The sequence below is a fragment of the Mesoplodon bidens genome (assembly GCF_964165515.1).
Source record: "Mesoplodon bidens genome assembly, chromosome: 13".
Lineage (NCBI taxonomy): Eukaryota > Metazoa > Chordata > Mammalia > Artiodactyla > Ziphiidae > Mesoplodon > Mesoplodon bidens.
The window spans coordinates 9,741,379-9,763,745 of record NC_138169.1 but is presented as its reverse complement, the minus strand read 5'-3'; the positions used below and the strand labels follow the sequence as shown (position 1 = coordinate 9,763,745).

Below are 22,367 nucleotides of genomic sequence, written 5' to 3'. Positions count from 1 at the left end.
AAGGCGGCTTCCCTGGCACGCGGCGGGCCCACGGAATATTCCACTGGTTATTTCAATCAGGTAATTTAAGGAGACTTTTGCATTCTTCTCTCTGCAGCTGCCGGAGCTCTGCAAAGACTATTCCGGCACAGTCGATAATAAATGCCATCCTGGGACCCTGTAGTATGAAGGCAATTTTATGATACCCATTATGTGGCAATGTAACTTCATTAAAAGCTGTTTATTCCCTCTAAGCATTTTAAGCACTTTCCCTCACCCATAAAGGAGGAGCCAGGAAGGTTATTTTTACAGAAAGAGTTCTAGACCATATTTCTTCCCTCAGTAACATGGAGGAGACTTGCCCACTGCCCTTCTCACTTCAATGAGAGGGGACAACCTCGGGGTCCTGGTGAGGTCTCAAGTTTTCCCCGGGACCCAGGCATGAGGCCACCTCAGCTGTGGGCTGAAAGGTCCAGGAGAGAAGAGACCTGGGAGGCCTCAATCCCATCAGACCCTCACAGGCCCTTTGTGCTGGGTCCTATAAGACAGGGATGAAGAAAGTTCTGGAATATGCCAGCCGGGAATATGCCAGCCAAAGGCAGCATTTTCCAAACTGGGGGCCCCTCAAACCTATCCTTTGATATTTCCACACTGACGCAAATCCAAAGAAGTTATTACTTGGCCTGTTGTGAAGGCCCAAATTCTCAGGGCTAGCTGGCAGCTGAAAGTTCATCTCAGAGCCCAAGATTCGAATGTGCACATGTCAAGGCTTCTTTGGCAGAGGTCTGCAGACTCCGGGCTAAGAGAAGTGATTCTCAAAGGTTCACGAGATTTGTTTCCCTCCCTTTAAAAGGGTCTGCTCATGTCATGAACTGGAGGAGGGGTATGGTGGAAGATGGCATTTTGGCCTCCGTGATAGCAGGGGAAGGAAAAAGGAGGGGAGTGAATGCTTCTGCAGTGAAGAGCAGCCTGCGAGTACCAGAAAGACCATGGGCACTGCCCGTTGCACTTTGTGCCCTTGTTTTGCCATCTGTCAAATGGGGCTGAAGATACCCACCCTCCAGGGTCTGCTATGAGGGGGAAGAGATGATGCCAGGCACAGAAAAGGCCCTGTTCAGTGAGTGAGGATGAGGGTTCCTGAGGACCCTCTTTATTTGGATGAGCTCACTGTCCGAGTAGAGGAAGGTCACTGAAACAGAAGGTCGTGGCAAAACTGGATGAGTAGGTGGCAGACCTATGCTGGGGCTGGGGGACTCTGGGGGCTGGACTTCTGTCTGAGGCATAGTAGGGCCCAAGAGAGGGTCTGGAAGGTGAATACACTAGGTGGAGGGGAACGGTTGGGTGAGGCACAGCTAACGTGGTGGGATTCAGAACCAGGATAAAAACCATCCCTGGGCACCTGACGATCAACCACGTAATACACAAAACCACAGGAAAGAGAGTAGTAAAAACAACAATTATGATTTTAACAGTAGTAACAACTAACCTATCAGCCCAAACTCTGTGCCAGCCACTATTCTAACTTGTTTAATCCGATAGTATAATTATTATCCCCATTTTGCTGATTAGGAAACTGAGGCCCGAAGAAATAAAGTTAGTTTTCCTGGGGTCATACAGCTAGTATGCAGAATTGATAATCAACATTTCTTGAGTGCTTACTGAGTGCCAGAAACCGTTCCCTGCTCTGTGCACTTTATATGCATTCTCTTGATTTAGCTTTATAATACCCAGGTGGGTATTGTTATTACTTCCATTTTACCAGTGAGGAAACTGAGACTCAGAGAGAAGTGATTTAAGCTGATCGATAGGGGTGGAGCTGGGACTGGAACCCCCTCCAAAGTCCTTGAAGCCTTTGGGGGCTCTTTCTGGCCTCCCAGGGGCCTCAATGGGCTCCCTCTGGGGCTCTGAGATGAGGAGGGGAGTCTGTGGCTCTTCAGGAGGCTCTCAGGTTCCACCATGGCCCCATCCAGTCTATCCTCTGTGCGGTAGCTGGAGAAGTCTTTAAAATGAACTGTTCCTTCCAAACTCCCCTGATTGGCTGCCCACAGCTCTGAGCAGAAGACTCCACAGGGTCTTGCATAGTCTTTGCCCAGCCTCCCTCCCAGCTTCCCCTGGCCCTGTGCTGGTCAGTGACAACCTTGCTGTCCTTCCCTGCCTGAGTCTGGGCTCCTTCCCTGAGCCTCCACTGAGCTCTAAGATGTCCCTTCTTCAGGTCCCAGAGCCCCTGCATTTCCCAATCAGAGCCCTCGGCACAGGCATAAATAATTCAGCTTCATTTCAAGTGACCATCTTATAAATTGTCTGCTTCTCCCATTGAACCCCAACTCTGTTTTGTTCACTTCCTTATACCTGGCCACATAGTAGGTGCTTAAGAAATATTTGTTGAATGATCAAGATGGGGATTCTTGCCCTCCCAGGGTCTCCCAAGGTGATACAGTCCACATGCGGCAGAACCACAGGGCGCCCAACACCCCATGAAAAGAACACAGGTACCTGCTGAGTTTCCAGTGGCATTCCCCTCCCCCGTTCCAACCATGTCTCCTTACAATTCACTCTTAGTTCTAAGCCACATTCCCTGTTTTAAATGTGGGGAGGAAGTAGCTAAGTCTATGGATTGTGGGGGAGGAAAAAGTAAAGAAAGATTAAGAAGGGACAGGGTCATGTCTTAAGCCAATGAAGCTGTGGAACAAAGACGACCCAGTCAGAGGACTGAACTTGTCAAACCAAGAGCAAACTAGAATCCTGCCAGGCCATGGGGCTGTCCGCCAAAAATACAAATCTGCACAGGGGTCTCTCATACAGAGAAGCCACAGTATATTAGATTTATCATACACTCCAGCCAAGATGTGCTGCCGAGATTTTTTGGGACAAGATTTATTACACTGGCTGGTTTTTAAAATGAAAGTGAAAAGAGGATATTCTGGCAAAACTGCGGGCTGTTAATGGGGTGAGAATCACATAAAATGGATCATCTCTGAATCTCTTCCTCTGTATGCACAAACAGACCTTTGCAAAACCCCCGGGATTTCCATAAAAAAAGATGCTCGACCCAATGTTTTTACACTGACCTGCTAGTTGACCTTGGGTGAATTACTCTCATACTTTGGATGTGTTTCTTATTTGCAGACAACAACAGTATCACAAAATAAATAGTAGCTATAATTTACTGGTTGATTACTATATGCCGGACACTTTGCATGGCTTGATTCTTTGCAATTATGGCAACTACCCTTTGAGCAGTTGCTATTTTTATCCCCACTACACAGATGAGAAAACTGAGGCTCAGAGAGGTACAGTCACTCAGTCAGTGGCAAAGGCAGAGTGTTAACCCAGAGCTGGATCCAGCCCCAGTCAGAAGCCTCCCGCTCTGCAAAGTTAGCTCTACCTGTTCAGATGAAAGCTACAGGATAAACTCAGACCTCATCATTCCTGTTCTCAAAACAGAGATTCCAACAAGGAAGTCCCAGCCACCTTCCAGTCCTGGTGGTGTCTGCCTTTTCCAGAGAAAGCTACAGAAAGAAAAATGGGCAATTTCATTTTGGTTTCTCAGGATCTCAGCAGGTCCAGCTTGTGCCAGGTAAATATGGGCCCTGCTCCCAACGGGCCCAAATCATTCCAGAGGCATAAGCCACAGGGATGCTGGCATGCCAGAGGGGACAGAAATGAAAGGATGTGGAAGCTTCTCAGGTGAGGTGTCACGTGTGGCTGAAGGAGCCAGGATGGTGAGGACCCAAACTCTTGAACAGTGGTTCTCAATTGGGGGTGATTCTGCCCTCTGGGGAACATTTGGTAATGTCGAGAGATACTTTTGAATTGTCACAACTGGGGGGTGCCACTGGTATGTAGTGGAAAGAAGCAAGTGATATGGCTAAACATCATATGATGTACAGGACGGTCCCCCAACAGAATTATCCAGTCCAAAATGTCAACATTGTGTGAGGATGAGGAATCCAGATCTGCAAAGAGCTGGAGACATTTACCCTGGAGTACAGAAGACTCAGGGAGGGGGGGAGTTGTCACATATTTGAAGAACAGGAGAGGAGCTCAGATCTGTGTGGGCAAAGGAAGTTACACGTGAACAGGTTTCAGGTTAACAAAAGGCAGACAGCCTTGATGGTCAGAAGTGAGCTCCTTGACCCCAGATGTGCCCAAGAGTAAACTGGTCAACTGGTGGGCTTTGTGGAAAGACAACAAAGCCTGGAACGGAGGGCTAGGCACAATGACCTTTCTTTTCCTGTCTAAACCTGACACTGGATAAAGTCCTTAGGAGAATAGCAATGAAGTTTGAGGTTCCTTCTGGAACCTTCCATGGATTATCTCATTTAACCCTGCTTGAGGCTCAAAGAGGTAAAATCAATCACTTGTCTGAGGTCACAAAGCCTGTAAAGGAGGGAAGACAGGATTTGAACCTGAGTCTGTCTGATCACAAAGCTCATTAGAAAGCTACTCCTCAAACTCAACAGTTATCTTAAGGTGAAGCACAGCTCCCTCCTTCCCCCACCGCTTTGATTTAGAATTGCTTAGAAAACCCGGACCCAACACTGGAGACCTAAGTTCAACAGTTCAGCCCTCTCTCATGTTAACGACACAAAAACATGTTCCATAAGTTGCCCAACCCCCTGTTCATTTTTTTTTTTTACATAAAAACACTGCAACCAGCAGTGAAAAGACATTGTCCCAAGTGCACACTTTAACTGATGTCCCCGACCATTCAGGAACAGAATGAAAGAAAACGCGCTTTATTAATAGGCCCTCATGCTAATTAGCACAATTTATTGTCAGGAGGCTGCCCCTGCCTTCCACAAATGTTACAAGTGTGGACAAAAAACTTTTGTCGCAAACCCAACACATATTGCCTTGTGACCAAGACTGCCAAGCCCACCACAAAGGGAAGGGGAAAGCACGTGGCTTAAATAGGCCACTCGGAGGCATTGGATTTCACTCTACAAATTTATGACGTAACTTGACCATTTCCCAGGGATAAGAAAGACCCGAATATAAATGTGGGCTGTTTCTGCACATAAAAACGCATTTCTCAACATTTTGAGGAAGTCCCCCTGATGACTGCAAAGCTTTGTGGAAAAGTGGAAAAAGGTGTGGGTGAGGGGTGGGGGGGCTGGGGGGAAAAACCTTAAATGTTTAATATTCAATAAATGTGTCAATTTTACATACAGAGGCAAATGGGTCTTTATGGAGGAATTGGTAAATTTCCTCGGAGAAAAGTAAGTGCATTTTAGCCTTCAAGGAGTCCCAGCTGAATAGAAATGGAATGTGATTTGTGATAAAACTCAGCTGCTCTATAAAAGACGTTAAATAAATGTTGCTGTTTCACCAGGGATATACAAAATTGATTGCATTATAGACTGATTCTAAGATGCTGCATCCCTGTACGGCCCCCTCATCAGCTTCCGCGTGTGTGGGAAGCTGCTTTCAGAGACAATTTAGACTATGTTACAACCTCTAGTCCTCATGCTGCAGCAGAATTTTCTAGAAATGCAACATTTCCCCCTCATACTTTGTTTTAGATTGAACCACAGGAAACTGCTGATGTTTGAAGATTTTTGACTTCCAAAAAAATGACAGTTCCCTCTATATTTACTTAGTATTTCTGATGGACTGGCCCTATCATCTTGGGGAAGCCCACTGGCACCACTTAAAGGGAAATTTGGTTGCTGTCTAAGGTTGGGGATGGAGGGATCACAGCTCCTTTTGTCTGCTCACCAGAGGATATTCTGGGTCTAGGTGAGAATCTTGCCTTTCCTTAAGCCCAGCTGGGTGAGCTTGGGAGCATCTACTGCCATTTCTGAACCTCAGTTCCCCCATCTGCAAAATGGGCACAACTCTACCTTTTGCTCAGGGTATTTGAAAAATCTAATGGGATAACAGATGGTAAACTGGCAAATGTTCACAACCAGCTAATTATTATATTTGTATCTAATCGGGGGCTGCAGATGGGCTATATGAAGCAGACAGAACATTTCAGGTAAGAAATCAGGTTTCAGGGATTGATGCGTGGATCCAAACTGATCTGTAAGGCTTTCCAGAAAGTGGGAGCCTAGACTCACTCTCTCAAACATGTCCACATGTCCGTGCACCTCCATGCCCACTGCCGCCAGCCTGGTCCAGCCACTGCTGACTCCCACCCGGTTGGCTGCAGTAACCTCCTCATAGAGTTCCCAGGCTCCATGCCTGCCACCCTCCCACCATCTCATTTCCCCACAAGCAGCCAGAGAGAGTGTTTCAAGATACAAACTGGATGCTGACACTTCGCTGCTTAAAAGCTCCCCATGGGGCCTCCCTGGTGGCGCAGTGGTTGAGAGTCTGCCTGCCGATGCAGGGGATACGGGTTCGTGCCCCGGTCTGGGAGGATCCCATATGCCGCGGAGCGGCTGGGCCCGTGAGCCATGGCCGCTGGGCCTGCGCGTCCGGAGCCTGTGCTCTGCAACGGGAGAGGCCACAACAGTGAGAGGCCCGCATACCGCAAAAAAAAAAAAAAAAAAGAGAAAAAAAAAAAAGCTCCCCAGGCTTCCCATCCAATTTCAGATAAAATCCAAACTTTCCAGCTCAGCCTGCAAGACCTATGTGGTCAGGACGCTGCCCTCTCCTCCAACACATTTTCCCCTATAGTCCCCTCACTTTGCTCCCGCCATTCTGCCCCTTTATTCTGTGACTGCCAAACACACTGGTCACAGGGCCTTTGCATTTACAATTCACACTACCTGGATGCCCTCTCCTTTTGGTCCTTTTCCCAGTTTGGTGGTTCCCAAAGTGTGGTCCTTGGACCAGCAGCAGCAGTGTCGCCTGGGAACTTATTAGAAATGGTAATTCTTGGACCAGCTCCAGATCTGGTGAATCAGAAACTCTGGGGGAGTTTTGGGCACCCAGCAATGTTTTTAACCAGCCCTCCAGGTGATTCTAATGCACACTCAAGTCTGAGAACCACTGGCTTAGCTCAGTCCCACCCCTATGCCAAGGTTCAGCTTAGAAAATGTTACTGCAAGACCAGCACCCCAAGACAAGGCTGAGTTCTTACAGTCATTTGCCCCCACTTCCTACTCCTCATTTCTATGAAGTACTACTGCAGCTATGATGTAATAATCAATTGTTTCATGTCTGTGTCTCTTCATAGCTAGACTAGAAGTTCCACGGGGAAAGATACCAATATGCTCTCAGCACCTAATTGTGCCTGGCACAGAGTAGGTGCCCAGTAACTATGTGTTTGCTGAGCAGATGAATGTATGCACAAAGGAACAAATGAATGAGTCCTGGAAAAGTGACAGATGTTCATAAAGAAAGTAACCCCAGGAATCCTATTCTCCATATACCAATCCATAGAGTATCCCCATCCCCATGTGATTTTCTAAGTGTCACCCTGGTCAAGTCAGGAGCCAAGCACAGTGAGGCATGGAAATGAAAAGGGAGGAAGGGAAGAAGGGAGGAAGAAAGAATGAACAAAAACAGCAGAGAGAAGACTCCCATCCAGTGGCTAAGTCCAAACACCCCCCAAGAAGAAGAGCAAACCTTCTTTCTCTCCTTCCCCAACAGCGACCGGCTGGGCAGAAAGCTTCCAAATAAAATCCTAGAGACTGAGAAAACTGCAAGCAGAAAATCTGCCCGACAGCTTGGAAGATCCCAGTCCTGCCGTCATCCAAATCTTTAGGTTGAGACGCTGAGTCTGTACTAAGCCTTGAGTTCACTGGAAGCTTCTTGGTGCTCCAGGGTAGTTTGCTCTGCTCTTCCTGGAGCTAAAGCTGGAAGAGAAATCATTTCCTTTCCTGTAACTCAGAACAATTATATTCTCTTAACGCAGACATCTGGCTCACTGCTGCTTTCCTTACTTACGTTTTCCAAATGATATCAGTTCTGGGAAGATCAATTATTACTGAAAAGTCGAGAAACGCTCACTGGTTATTTGCACTGATTTGGTTGACAATATGCAGGTTCCTTATGAACTACGAATGTCCGTGGAGGGGACAGAGAGGAGAAAAATGCAAGACTCTGAGACAGCTTGGGCTTTGCAGCCTCCAACTGCAGAGACCTCAGGCGGCCTGGAAGCATTGCCCAAGATGGGGGACACTGAGCTGCCCCCCCAAAGCTCCCCCATACAAAGCTGTTTCCATAAAGACAAATGGGTAGCCGGCGTTGGCCAGCGCCGCAAGCAGCCACGATGATATAATTGGCCTGTTACCGCATCATCTTTAATCAATAGGATCCGGAGTTTCCACGGCTTGTACAGCCCAAATCTCCCTGGCAGCCAAGAACCAGCAGGTTGTTAAAAGGCCCGATAGTTCTGCCTCACTAATGGGTGCCTTGTTCCCTCAACCCTGCTGATTTTTTAAATAAACCTAAATTCCAATAATTGTTTAATGTTTATTTTTATTTAGTTCTGGTTCAGATGCTCTGTGTCTCTCTGACAGAAATTGATATCTGGCTCATGGTGAGCTTTATTAAAACACACACACACACACTCACAGACACACAGAGGCACAGACACACATACACTCATGCATTTGCAGCACGCCTGTTGGGAAGCTGTTTATTTACTTGGTTATTTATCTGGTGGAGGTGGAGACCCACATATCTAGAGTGGGAGATGGACAGAAGGACAATCTGCCCAGCTCTGCTTTCTCCCCGGCTCCTTCCCAGGGAAGTGGAGATGGACCCTGCTCATCTTTCACAAGGGAGCCCTGCTCTTCACTCAGGCAATAGACAAAGGTGACGCTAGGCCTCTAACTGCGGCTGCGTCGCTGGGAACACCTCTTGACTTCTTTGGTGTCACTGTGTCCGCATGCTGAAACAATTCACCAGAGGGGGCACCTCGTACCTTTCTTGTATGTTTTCATAATAAACAGGACCCACAAAACTGCCTAGTTGCCTGTGTACAGCGGGGACATGGGCCGAGGTTTCCCTGCACGCCCCGGAAACCCAGAGGCAAGATGTTTCCTACTGTTTGCAACTGGGCCAGAAGGAGACTACTCCACTCTCACACAAGAAGCCCCTCTTTCCTTCTGGTACATCTCAGAATATTCTAGGTGATTCTGAGTTTAAAGGCTAAGGGTTTTCGGTGCCTGTCCTTTTTGGGGGGCTTGTAAGCTTATGCCATGCCGCTCACGGTAACCTCACTGTAAAAGGCTCATTCATTCGCTTGCAAAATCACTGCAAACTCATGACCTGAAAATCGGGCTTGCCAAGGTCAAGGGATGTGAAAGGTCAAACTGGAGACTTTTATGCCCACCCACTGCCACACCCAGACAAACTGTCTATCAAACTGGGAGCTGCCCCAGCTTCACTATCTTCTTCCCCCCCAGAAGTCGAATCAACCACTGATACCTGTGAGGTCGACTCTGGGGCTATTGCCAGCATCCATTCCCTCCTCCTGATACCAATGCCATCCGCTGGTTCAGACCCATGAGGCTTCACTGGGCAACCATGGAACCTCTCACTGGCCTCTTCCCTGCCTCTTCCTCTTCTCCACTGATTCCCAGACCTCCACTGGAGTCACTGATCCCAGACACAGGCCTGATCTTGTCACTCCTTGGTCCCTTCCAAGGCCCCCTCCTGCTTCCTGGGAGATGCCCAAATAATTCCCATGGCGTTTATGCTCCTGTCCTTTCCTGTTCCCTCTCCCCAGGCCTTCACATCACACTGGGCCTAAGGTCAAGGACCCACACACTGAAGATGGACAATCTGCTGTTTTCATCTTTCCAACCAACTAGACAGAAGAGGAAATGATGTCAAAGTTCCTCTTTTCATCACAGAAAGGGAAGATTGGAATCAGTGAGAAGTTTTTGCAGTGGGTACAGAGGAATGCTGAAAAGGGCCATGTCTTGTCATCAGGTGTCTTACCAGCTGTGTGTCCTGGGTGAGTCATCCTACCCCTGTGATCCTGGCAGTGGCTGTCATGTTATTAATAATCTTATCCTGGGAGACTCGGCTGGGATGCTTGGTGCCATCTCTCACCACTGTGGGGGGCTATTGTTGGCATCTCCATTCTTGGAGGTGGTTACCTCAAATTCTACACCCTCAATACCCCTTCCATTGGGACATTCATGTGCCCAGGTCTGTACCTGGAATTCGACTCTGTCTGCAGCAAGCTGCCATAGGGCCCAGGGGCCAACTTGTGCCCTCCAGACCATGCTGTCCTGCCACCGTCCACACCAGCAGAACTGCATTTCTCTGTGGAACCCATATTCCAATAACTGTCCCAGTACATACGGTGTGCACTTGGGTCTATTATCAGCTAATGAGTAAATAATGTTCTGTTCTAAATCCAAAAGCACTACTAGATACCTGAGGGGGACTAATGGGCATTTTAAGACCCCTTTAATCACATATTAACGTGCCGCGAAGCAGGCTGCAGAGCCCATATGCCAACCACCTGAGGAGGACTGAGGAGGCTTCCTCCTTTTAAACAAAGAACAAAGCGGAGGAAGAGAGTGAGCCCGCATCCCCAGGTCTGGTCAAGCCAGGCCAACAGCTGGGGCTGGAGAACTACCCCGGAGCTGACCCGCTGTCTTTGAGTTCGATGGATATTGTCGAACCTGCTCCTCCTTTTCTGGGATGTGGGGGTGGATTAGTGTCCTGGGGCTGCAGTCTCAAAGTACCACCAGCTTGGGGGCTTCAAACAACAGAAACATGTTCTCTCACAGCTCTGGAGGCCAGAAGTCCCAATCAATGTGTCGACAGGGCCAGGCTCCCTTCTGAAGGCCCCAGGGGAGGCTCCTTCCTTGCCTCTCCCACTTTCTGGTTGTTGGCAGTCCTTGGTGTTGCCTGGCTTGTAGCTGCATCACTCCATCTCTGCCTCCGTCACCACAGGGCATATTCTCCCTGTGTGTCTGGCTCTTCACATGGCCAGTGAGGACACCTGTCATTAGACTGAATGGGCCCACTCTAATCCAGTCTGATCTCATCTTAACTAATTATACCTGCAAAGACCCTATTTTCAAATAAGGTGATATTCTGAGGTTTTGGGTGGATGTGAACTTTTGGAGGACACTATTCATCCCAGTACAGTGGGGAGGGTCTGGGTGTGGTGATAGAGGAAAGAGGCTCAGATAAGGAGCCTTAACTCTGAGACAGCATAACATGGAGCCCTTGCCATTTTGTGCCCTCTCCCCCTCACTGAACATTCCAGAAAAGTTCAAGCACCCAACCCAAATTCCTCCCACTGATCCATCATGTCATATTAGCAACTTAGTTTCTTATTAGCCACTTGCCATCGAATCACATTAATATTTGTTTTCCCTAATACAATGCAAGAGTCTTATCAGATTAGCAACTTTCTCATCACATTAGTGGAAATAACTACTACTAATACAATACAATCCGAATATGACACAGTCTGATGGAGAATTGCTAACACAATCTGACTCTCCTCTACCTCGGCGCAGGAATGTTGGTCTGTTGTTGAGCAACTCAGGGACGTGCTGAGACAGTGAGGCCCTGGTGAGCAGAGCCATGAGGGCTACCACCCTCCACAGACTGCATGAGGTCTGGGTGTGGAGGGGGTCCGCTCTGGCAGGAACCAACTTAGAGGGTCTATCCTGTTTCTAAACACTCTCTGCTCCCATAAGAAACATTCCAGCTTTTCTCCTAAACATCCAAGCAACCCTGGGATCTGCAGGGAAAGGGGGACAAAGAGGAGAGAAGGGTCCATTATACCTTCTGCAACCCAGTTCCCCGCAGCTCTAACCGTACTGGTGTGACAAGGTCTGCGTTGCCAAGGTTAATTCATCAAGGATGTGTGGACACAGCAGAGATACAGCAATGTGAGGAGCTAGCAAACCAGGCTGTGTGCTGACAAAGCCACAGGGAGGGTGGCGGTGAGGGTGACACTGAGCTGGTGACAGGCTCTCAGGAAGTGGTTTAAGGAAAACCTCACTCAAATCAGCCTGGGCTCTAGACTGGCTTGGATTCAAATCAGTCAGTGCTGTGTCCTAGCTGGGTGATCTTGGGCATGTAATTTAATTTCTCTGTGCCTCAGTTTCCTCCTCTGTGAAATGGGGAAAACACAAGGCCTATCTGTGGGGTTGTTGTAAGGAGTAAATGAGACAGGAAGAGAAAAGACCTAGACGCTTTCACAGCACTTGGCACATGATAAATCTGCCTTAAGACACAGTAATGGCGATGGCTGCAAGTCCAGTGTGTCAAGTTCATCCACACATCTGAGTGAGCTCTGGGCTAATGCTATGGAAAAATTAAAAGTTGAATATGATACAGTCTCTCCTGTATCATCTCCCTGGGAGACAAGATGCAGAGCCAGGGGTCAGGGGTCATATCACAAGAGATCTTCAAGTCAAACCAAGGAGTCTGAACTTTATCTTGATGGCAACTGGGAGCTGTGGAAGTAAAGGTGCCCAAGTTTTAGTAGAGCCGAGGGAATGGAGGCTGTGGGGACAGGAGACATTACTTCCTCGATGCCAAACCACCTGTCATCTTACTGGCTCCTTACGTCCTGGCAGAAAGAGAGACTGAGGGACCGCAAGAGACGGAGATAGACAGAGGCAGGGAGAACTGAGAAGGGAGGAAGCTGAGTTTGGGCTTCCAGTGACAGTGCTCCTTTTCTTGCTCTCTCTGCCTGCCTGTCTGAGAGACCGGCAGAGCCCCCAGCCCATTCTAAACTATCCCAGGCAAGGTTGCTGAATAATTCCCACCACCTCCAAACGGCACTCCACGTGGCAGCCAAAGCCTGCTGCCAAGAGGCAAGTGGCCAAGATTCCTTTCCAACAGAGACATCCCCTTGCCAATCAGAATGAGGCCGGCACACGTCCCAGAAAATCAGACTGTTGCTGTCCCATCAAGCCAGATGACACCGTCAGGACTTCTTGACCCTGCCCACTGTCTAACCCTTGTCCCCAAAGCCTCCCAGCAAGGCATAAGGTCCACACCACAAGGAGCAAACACCTGCCTCCTCCACGGATCCACCTGATGAGAGCTCAGCCTCTGGAGTCAAAACGCATAGGTTCAAAGCCCGGCCTCTCAATTGAGCAACTGTGTGACATGGGGCAAGTCACAACCTCTCTGAGCCCCATCTGCATCCACACAATAGGGTTCATAACAGTTTCTACCTCATAGAGTTGTTACAGGAATTAAATGAGATCATATGCTAGAAGTGCTTGCCCAGTACGTAGTGTTCAGTCAGTGTTCAGTAAATGCTCAAATTCTATAAGATACCCAAAGATATCTCAGCTAACTGACAATATCAGCTATCCAGAATGAGGCTGGGGACCAGAGAAGTAGCAGAAAAGTCCCCCAAGCAGTTAAAGTAAATGTCAGAGTCAATACATGGAAAGTCCAATCATGAAAACCATTTTACATAATATTAGTAATCCTGTGGTCCTGTAATTAATACATAGTAATACAGTAATTAGTAACCACCACTACCAAGCATTGGGCCTAGCAAATTAAATACATCTTGTCATTTAACCAGTGATATACTAGTAAACTAGTAAACAGTGGTGTGCTTAAAAACCAGCTTTCTAGGAAAAAAGGCAAAGTCCTGACGTGTTCCATGGTGTAAATTCTCCCAGCATGTTCAACTTTAAGCTCCCACTGTGATGTCACCACCCCTGGAGCTGGAGGGAGGCTAACGGTCCTCACCAGCCAGCTCCAGTCACCACTGCATTTACCATCCCTATGTCCCTATTAGGTAAGTTCTATTTTAGCCCCATTTTCTAGACAAGAATAACAAGGCTCAGAGACACTTATTTCCTTGCCCAAGGTTATATGGTGAGAAGCAGCACAGGGATCACATGCAGATCTGTGTGGATTTCAGAGCTCATGTGCTCTGGCCCAACCCCCTCTTCCCCCCTACCCCGTTCCCACCTCAGCATAACAATACTGACTTCCTCATAGAGAAGTGACCGCGAGAGTGTGGCCCTCTCCCCAAACCCTTGTGTTTTCTGTGCCCACCTCTGTTCAACCACTGTTCAGAGGTCACTTTTCAGGGGAGGTGACTCTGGTTTGGCTCTGGAGAACCTCCTGCTGTCTTACCAGCTGTGACCCTCCGTGAACTTCCCACTTCTCTCTTCCCAGGCAGTGGAAGGATGCACCTTCTCCCCACTCCAGACAGCTTGAACCACATGCTTTTTTAACAAATAGCCAATAGGCCCGTATCCCCCATGTTCTCACCTCCCTAAACAGCCCCTTAGGACATAGGGGCCCTGTTGGCAGCGCCTGTGAATTCCCTCTGCTTCTCAAACTTGAATGTGCACAAGAATCACGTGGGGACTTGTCAAAGGTCAGATTCTGATTCCAGGTCCAGCGTGGGGCCATGTCCCTGCATCACTAACAGGATTCGGGTGACACCGATGCTATCACTCCACGGCCAACCACACTGTAAGTAGTGACGGTCTGAATTCCAAATGTTCAAATCCCCAGGCTGCTTGTGGGACCCCCCACACTCCTCTGCATCTCAAGGTTTTATAAATCTTTGAAGCAATTATAGCCTAACCACAAACACCTTGGAGTTTGCCCAATTCATGTGGCTCCTGCATGGTCACTTTCTGTGATTAGCTTATTCTAACTCTTATTCAACAAACACAAGTACTCACTCTACACCAGGCCTGGGATGGTGTTGGGAATATGAAAAGACCCAGTCTCTGCCTCAGGGAGCTGACGGACTCCTTCATTTGGCAGGAAAGTGCCTACTACATCCTTCTGCTGGGTTTCCTGCAGCCATGCCCACGGGGCTGTGCTGGCATGAACTGATGGGGCGCCTTCAGTGCTCTGGCCCAGGGCCTCAGAGCCAGGGAAAGTTTGTTTGCCCAGTCCGTGGACATGGCCAGGCCTCTGAGGGTCTCACCTTCAGCCCACAGGACTCTGGGCTCTACTCGCGCACCCACTGCAGACCTGATGTCCCCTCTGAGAGGCCACGGGCATCTCAGATTTCCTATGACCAAGAGAAAACCCTGGGCTCCTGCCTGCTCCCCACTCTTTCCCCCAGTGTCGTAACATCTCAGGAAACGGCATCGAATCCACCCAGATTCTTTCATTCCATTCTGCCACATTAAATCATCCACCAGCTTCACTTCTAGGGAAGCCGAAGCCGTCCTCTGCCGTCACCCAGCCTCCTCTTGGCCACCCACTTGCCCCCATAAAGCTTTCACGGGGAGCCCTGACAATGCCCCGGGATTGCATCGCTCCTCTGTGTCCCTCTCCATCAGCTCCCTGGGTCAAAACCTCAGGCCCCTTCATTTGGGAAAGGAGGCCTGCAAACCTGGGGGCAGCCCTGCTCTCCATCCATATCTCACCACGCCTCCACACTCTGGTCACAGGAGCTCTCAGACCCCAGCGCAAGCCATTCCACCACACGTCACACATGTGTGCACATACACGCCCAGACACACAGACACCCACAGAGATAAAGAAGCACACATCTCGAAACACAGATACACTCCACAGACACACCGAGATGCCCACACACTCATACACAAACCGACTTCGACACACACCTCACACCCAGACATACACCCCCAGACATACATACAGCTTTCTATGGCTGACTCCTCGCCCTTCGAGGTCACTGAATAACCCCCTCCCCCTGCTCCCCTACCACAGCACACTATTGATTTTCTTTGCAGGATCACAATTTGTGATTCTTTTATCTTATTGGTTTACATGCTTTTTGGCTGTCTCCCTGGCCTCTCCCAGACAGCCCATGCCAGGAAGTCTTGGACATTTTTCTTTTCTGCATTGCTGTAGTCTCAGCTCCCAGCATACAGTAGGCACTCAATAAGTATTGAAAAGAAGAAGAAATAATCCCATAATCCTTTTCCTATTTTAAAAAGGGGGCTGCACTTACACGTTTGTCTATGGGTTAAAATGTCCTGGAAAAACAAATAAATGTGGAACAGCCAGGAGAGACCTGAAAGTTCAGGAGACTTACTGTTCATTCTATTGTCATCTTTAATGCCTCCCTTAAAAATATGACATGTATATTGCTTATAGAATAATGCATCTTTGAAAATTAATATTTTAAAGTGGGCTACCCCAGTGGTTCTCCAAGTCGACCCAGCATCCTGGCAAGAGATGTCAGGCTGGGCTCCCAGGTGGGTGCTGTCAACACCCTCCTGGGTGGGGGTGACGGGTCTGAACACCAACTGTGCTTGAGAGCCAGGGGTCTACACAGTCCTCCTCAGGCCTAAGGGGAAGGGGCCTGGGTGGAAGCCTCACGTGGGCCTCATTTCCCGAGTCCTCTATCTTCATGGCCAGCCCATCTGTCAATGAAGGAAATTAAGTTTGTCCAGGGCTGGATGCTCCTAGAGCCACACGGTTGGCTGTGAGAACCGAGAGGACAAGGGCAGAGATTTCGGCTCATAGTTGGACAGTTTTTTCTAGACTCTTTGCAGGAATGGAAGCTGAGCAAACTGGCCTATAATCCTGAACTATGCCCTCACACTGGTTTTTATTTAATAGAAATTTGCATATTACACATACAGCCCTGTTCATATTATAATCTCACAAAACTTCCCTTAACCTGAAGGATTTTTAAAATTTTGTAGTAAGATTCACAGGGCCTCCACTGCAGCCTTGCCACTTCCTTATGAGGGTACTTCAGGCTTTCAAAACAGCCCTTCCCTCCTCAAGTCTGGTTCCCTTCCCAACTCCAGGCTGTCTTTTCCACCCTACCCAGTCACACAATGATGTCCTTTCTCCAAGTGTCTGATCTTCTTAGAGAAGACAGAGATTTATAGAAGAAAAACCATAACAAAAGAACCCAAAGGGGCTTCCAGTTTGTCCTCTGCCCGCCCCCAACCCTGCCAGGTCCTTCCTATTTGTAGGATAGGAAGAAGAGGGGATTGTCTCTGATCCTCTGTTTTCACCTGACATAACTGAAAACTTTTTCTATTAACCTGTTCCATGGATGGCTGTCTGCCTTGCCTCTTCTCTTTGAACCTCCCTGATTGCATCTCCATGGAATCGTGTTGGTCCTTTGCACATATCTACAGGGATTTGGTCTAATTTGGTCTTCTGAAAGTCCCATTTGCCTTACCGATCCCTGGACAATCTCAGGTTGAGATAATGTGGCATCTCACACACCCCTCCCCGCCACGGTTCCATGAACAGTCCTTGAATATTCTCTTCAAAATGCACCTCCTGGAATATATGTAGCTGTTGTTGAAGCCACAGATTACTATCCCTGAGTGAGCCTTCATCCTCCCAACTCCCTCCTATCAGCCTAAAAATGACTTACAAGGCAGAGAGGGCAAATATAGAGCATGTGTGTGGCAACTGCCACTTCCCTTGCCTGTGGCAGACATTACTAATGGATTGGCCACGCCTACTCTGCAATCTAACCCTCCAATGAATCTAGTCAGTTATACTTCTACAGTTGAGCTCAAATCAAACCAATTCTTGAGCCAGAAGCGGCCATGCAGGCTGAGCGCAGTCTGGCAGAGCTCGCTGCCCCGCGCCGCAGCGCATCGGAACACCTGCAGGCCCGGGTACCGCTCGCCAGATGGCCGTGCGGGTGCGTGAAGGTACAGGGCAGCGCTGCCGCCTCGCCCACCGCCGCGCTCAACTCGGCCGGCACCTGCATGAACCAGCGCTGCACCAGTGCATCTGCGGGCGGGCGGGAGGCAGGGCGCATGCGTCAACCCTGCCCGCGCCCTCGGGGGGCCTGGAAACCCCAGGACTCAGGAAGCACCCTCCCTCCCCTCGGGGGTAGGGGGTAGTCTGGAAACCCACCCCAGGACTCGACAGGCATCTCCTGGGACCTTGACTCCCGTGACTTTCTAGGTGCCTGGACCCTCCCCCCATTTGCCTGGGACTATTTGCCTCACTCAGGTCGGTCCCACCTCACTTACAGGCCCAGTGACCCCAAGCTTTTTCCCATCAAAACTTGCCCTGCTGCAGAAAAGCCCTGGGATCCTGTGGTTACAGTACAGTCCCAAGACACCCTCAGATGGTGATAATAATAAAGGCACTTACGGTGCATCTCTGTGTTGAAGGAAAAAAAAAAAAATTCTTACCCATCTCTCATCCCCCACCATTCCTTGCTCAGACGTCTGCAATATCCTTTGAACTTTATCTTCTAGTTTCTCAAGTCTCTTTACCCAGAGTGATTTTTTTTAAAGCTTCAATCTTTCAAACATAAACCAGATTCTAGCATTTCTCTACTGAAAATCCTCTAATGACTTCCACTGCAATTAGAATAGGATGCTAACTCTATCCTGTGCTTAAGCCCTGCATAAGCTGACTTTGTTGGTATCTACTTTCAGCGTCTCCCGACTAGAATGTGAATTCCTTTAAGGGAGGGAGTTTGGCTGCCCACTTCAAGGTAGTGGCTCCCGTGCCTAGAGCAGAGCCTGACGCATCAAATGTCTGTATACTGAATGAAACTGTCTTTTGCTGATCCAGAATGTGGTCTAAGACTCCTTCTCAACGTGGCACTTCAAGAAGCCACCACTGGGACTTCCCTGGTGGCGCAGTGGTTAAGAATCCGCCTGCCAGTGCAGGGGATACGGGTTCAATCCCTTGTCTGGGAAGATCCCACATGCCGTGGAGCAATGAAGCCCGTGAACCACAACTACTGAGCCCGCGGGCCTAGAGCCCGCGCTCCGCAACAAGAGAAGCCACCGCAGTGAGAAGCCCGCGCACAACAATGAAGAGTAGCCCCCCCCCCCCCCCCCCGCTCACCTCAACTAGAGGAAGCCTGCGCGCAGCAACAAAGACCCAACGCAGCCAAAAATAAAAAGAAGCCACCACTGAATTCTCAGAGTTGGCATGCAAGACGCAGCCTGCTTTCAAAGCCTGTCTGGGTGGGTCTACCCACCTCCAATTATCTGGGAATGAGACACTGTAGAAATAAATCATTTTAGCCCTCCAGACCAGCTGACTTCCTTTCATTACATGTAGTAAACTTTTTAGTCCTTACTCTTTGCAGTAGAAAATGTTTTGGTGGGGCAGAGCTTTGGGCCTGACAGGGCTGCTGGCAGGGTCCCTCAGCATTGGGCATCCAGCGGCAGGGACCTTGGGGAGTCCGTGAGGAACTTCATTCATGTTTTAACCGATGCATCAATGAGGCTGTCACTGCGGAGAAAGATGCTTAGGAAAGTCAGGCCATGCATTACTGCTTCCTTGGTACATTACTTTTCACAACTGGCTGAGTCACCACAATGGCTGGAAACAGGTTCTAGAAAAACTAAACTTCTGGAAAGCCCAGGAGTCCCAGAACTGGAGGAACCACTGGGAAGAAGAGAGAAAATATTTGGAAACTGGGAGCCCAGACGGGGGTGAGTTCTGGGCTCACTGACTGGTTTCCCTGTCCAGGGACATCTTGGAGCAAAAGGTGAACATTCTCGTGCTCCCGCCAGGTTTCTTGGGGAACGGGGATGACGGCAGGAAGAAAAGAAGATGAAGGCAGAGAACAGTAATTAGTGCTATTAATTACATCTCAACCACAGCCTACGTTTCTGCCCCGGGATTAAAGAAACATTCATTTGGAACAACTATTAAGGTCTTAAATTCAATGTTTCACAAATCAGGGCAGTGGAATGAAAATTCTTTCTCTGTAGGGACCAGGAGGCAGAGAGCAGAGAATTTTCTATCCAGGTTGCTGCAGCCCAGCTGGAAAAGCCAGTGCTTGTGAGCCTGGGAGGAAGACCATTCACTTGTTATTGTTGTTGGTGAGTTTTTTTTTTTTTTTTTAAGCTCTTCAGGCAAGGACGTGTTCCAAATGTATAATCTAATGTGCTATAAAAGTCACTAATGTGATTATACTTTTATATCATATTAGAGAAAATGAATACTAATTCAATACCAAACACTAATTTGGTAGAACCCCAAATTGCTGAGAGGCTGCAAAACATTTACTGGGCTGAACTTTCTGGCGGTGCCTGAGAGAATGCAGTGGTGTTTCCAGGAGTTAGGCAAACTGAGTGGCCATACAGGTCGGGGTCTGCTGGGGTCTATCTTCCCTGTGCTGTACAGATGCCAGGGTGGTTTGCCGGGAACACACATTCTGTCACCTCAGGAGGGACTTCTCAATGCTCAGAAGAATTTTTCAAATCATAAGCAACGCAAATCCGTTTGGATTTCTAAATGAAGCATGTTGTTCAACAGTACTGGAAGATGGGAGACAGGGAGCCTCTAAATCCAAGTTAAGGTTGAGAATGGTTTCTCAGAAGTAAGACTGCTAAGGAACTATGGCCTAGGAAGTTATATTAATGGCCAACGTTTAACTGAGTGTTTACTGTAAGAGAAGCACTGTTAAACTTTCCTCCCATTCATTCTTTTAATCCTTAAGATGATCTTCTGAGGTAGGAACTTTTTTATACCCATTTGACAGGTGAGGAAAATGGAGCCTCAGAGAGATGAAGTGACTCATTCAAGGCTACACAGCCAGTGAGGAACAGAGCTGGCATGCCAGGCCAGGCTGATTCCAGACCTGCATTCTTAATCATTCAACTTAATTGCTACTAGGTAAGAAAGTCTGGCCAATTGACCAGACAATTACGTGCATTATCTCATGTTAATCTTGAGGTAACTCTTAGGTAGATTTGTTATTATTCCTATTGTACAGCTAAACAAACTGAGGTTCAGAAAAGTGACCTAACTTGTTTAATGTCACATACTACATGCAAAGTGACAGAGCCAGGACTCATAAACACTGTACTATACAACTTCCCAAGTCCCCCAAACTAAAACCACAATCCTCAAAGGGAGGTCTCGTCCCCTGCCCAAACCTCTGTTCAACAGCCCCTCTCACACAAGCCTCCTCTGCATTTTCCTGGAGGCTGTTCTCCTCCCACTTATGGCCTGGGAGTCCACGGAAGGGCCGTTTGGATCAGCTGCCAGAACAATTCTCATTCCCTGGAATCTCTCTTGCAGGATCCCTGACTCCCTGTTTCCCCAACACCTCCATCTCACAGGGATGCTGTCCTGTTTTATTATCACACACCACCGCATCTCCCCATCCTGGCCAGCCGCATCCAGAAATGCAGGGCCAGAATTACGACGCATCTGCTTGTCTTCATAAATAATATTTTGCAATTTCCTCGTCCAGGGGCATGGATAAATTATTCTTCTGCATCAAGGTTACAATGATCAAAAAGGTGGCCCGGCTGGCCTTCCTCGAGAGTGGGGATAAAAAGGAGGCTCTGATTACATCAAGGCGCCAGGCTGAGGCGGGAGCCCCGAGTCCCGGGCTTCTGTTTTGTGGCTGCACGGCAATCAGATGTCTGAAAATGCATGAACTCTGATTTTAAGGTCCTGCTGGAGAAGGGACTGACGTGACAAGCAGATGTGACTTTCACATCGTTCATGGGGGTTGACAGAAGGAGCCTTCTGATGACAGTGCATTTAGCACTGTTTTCTTGTTCCCTTCACTGAGAGGCCCCACGTACCCAGCTACAATCATATACGTACACGTGAGCACACACAAACAAAGACACACACTCTCTCCCGACAGCAGGTGTTATAGGCTGAACTGTGTTCCCCGAATTCTTACCTTGGAGTCCTAATCCCCTGGACCTCAGAATGTAACCTCATTTGGAGACAGGATCTAAAATGAGGTCATTAGGGTGGGCCCTAATCCAATATGACTGGTGTCTTTATAAATAGGGGAAATCTGGACACAGACATGCAGAGAACGAGAATGCTTTGTGAACATGAAGATGGCCTTCTCCTAGGCAAAGAGAGAGGCCTCAGAAGAAACCAACCCTGTCGATACCTTATCCTGAACTTGTAGCCTCCAGAACTGTGAGGAAAGTAAATTTCTGTTGTTTAAGCTGCCTGGTCTGAGGTACTTTGTCATGGCAGCCTCAGCAAAAGAATGCATTGAGATAGACTCTGAAAAAATCTGGAACCAAGGTATCAGATGGATCCTACTGGAATTAAGCCATCAGTAGTATCTGAGGCTAATTTGTGTTCTTAATTATATAACCTGCTTATGGTCTATTTGCCACCACTAAAATAGAAGCTCCATGAGGGCACCAAATCTGTCCACGACTTTATCCCCCAGAAGTTAGAACACTGCCTGACTCATAATATATTTGTTGAAGGAATAAGTAAGTGAATAAATGAATGAACGCCAGAAAGGATGAATTTTGCTTCACATGCCACCATTTTGAAGGATGGTAGCCAGAGATGCCTCTTAAAATAGAATGCAGTGGCTTACCCCAGCAACAATATCCCTGCACCTTGGGTTGCTTCATGAGATACAAAAAAGAAAAAGAAAAAAAGGAACCTTTGCCCCAGTTCCCTCCACCACCAATCTTTAAGTGCTCAATAAATATCCACTGACTGACAAACAAATGGCAACAGAAAGCCCAATTCTTGATAACCACTCAGAAACATCCAGTGAGATGGCCAGACCCAACCCGTTAGCATTTGATGGTGGGAGTGGGCCTGGCCAGCCTTCTGCAACTTCTCAGCCAGCCAAGAGA

General features: G+C 48.3%; 1 protein-coding gene across 5 annotated transcripts in view; it reads right to left on the bottom strand.

The window, feature by feature from the left end:
* The window catches only part of CUX2 (cut like homeobox 2), a 269,432-nt gene that overhangs the window by 141,637 nt on the left and 105,428 nt on the right, over positions 1-22,367 (bottom strand). The window contains exon 1 of one of the 5 annotated variants that reach the window (XM_081252628.1): positions 7,501-7,566. The exons of the other annotated variants lie outside the window; for them this stretch is intronic. The gene's annotated coding sequence lies outside the window, so the exon portion shown is untranslated. Of the gene's footprint in view, positions 1-7,500; positions 7,567-22,367 lie in introns of those variants that run through there. 5 annotated transcript variants of the gene reach the window in all.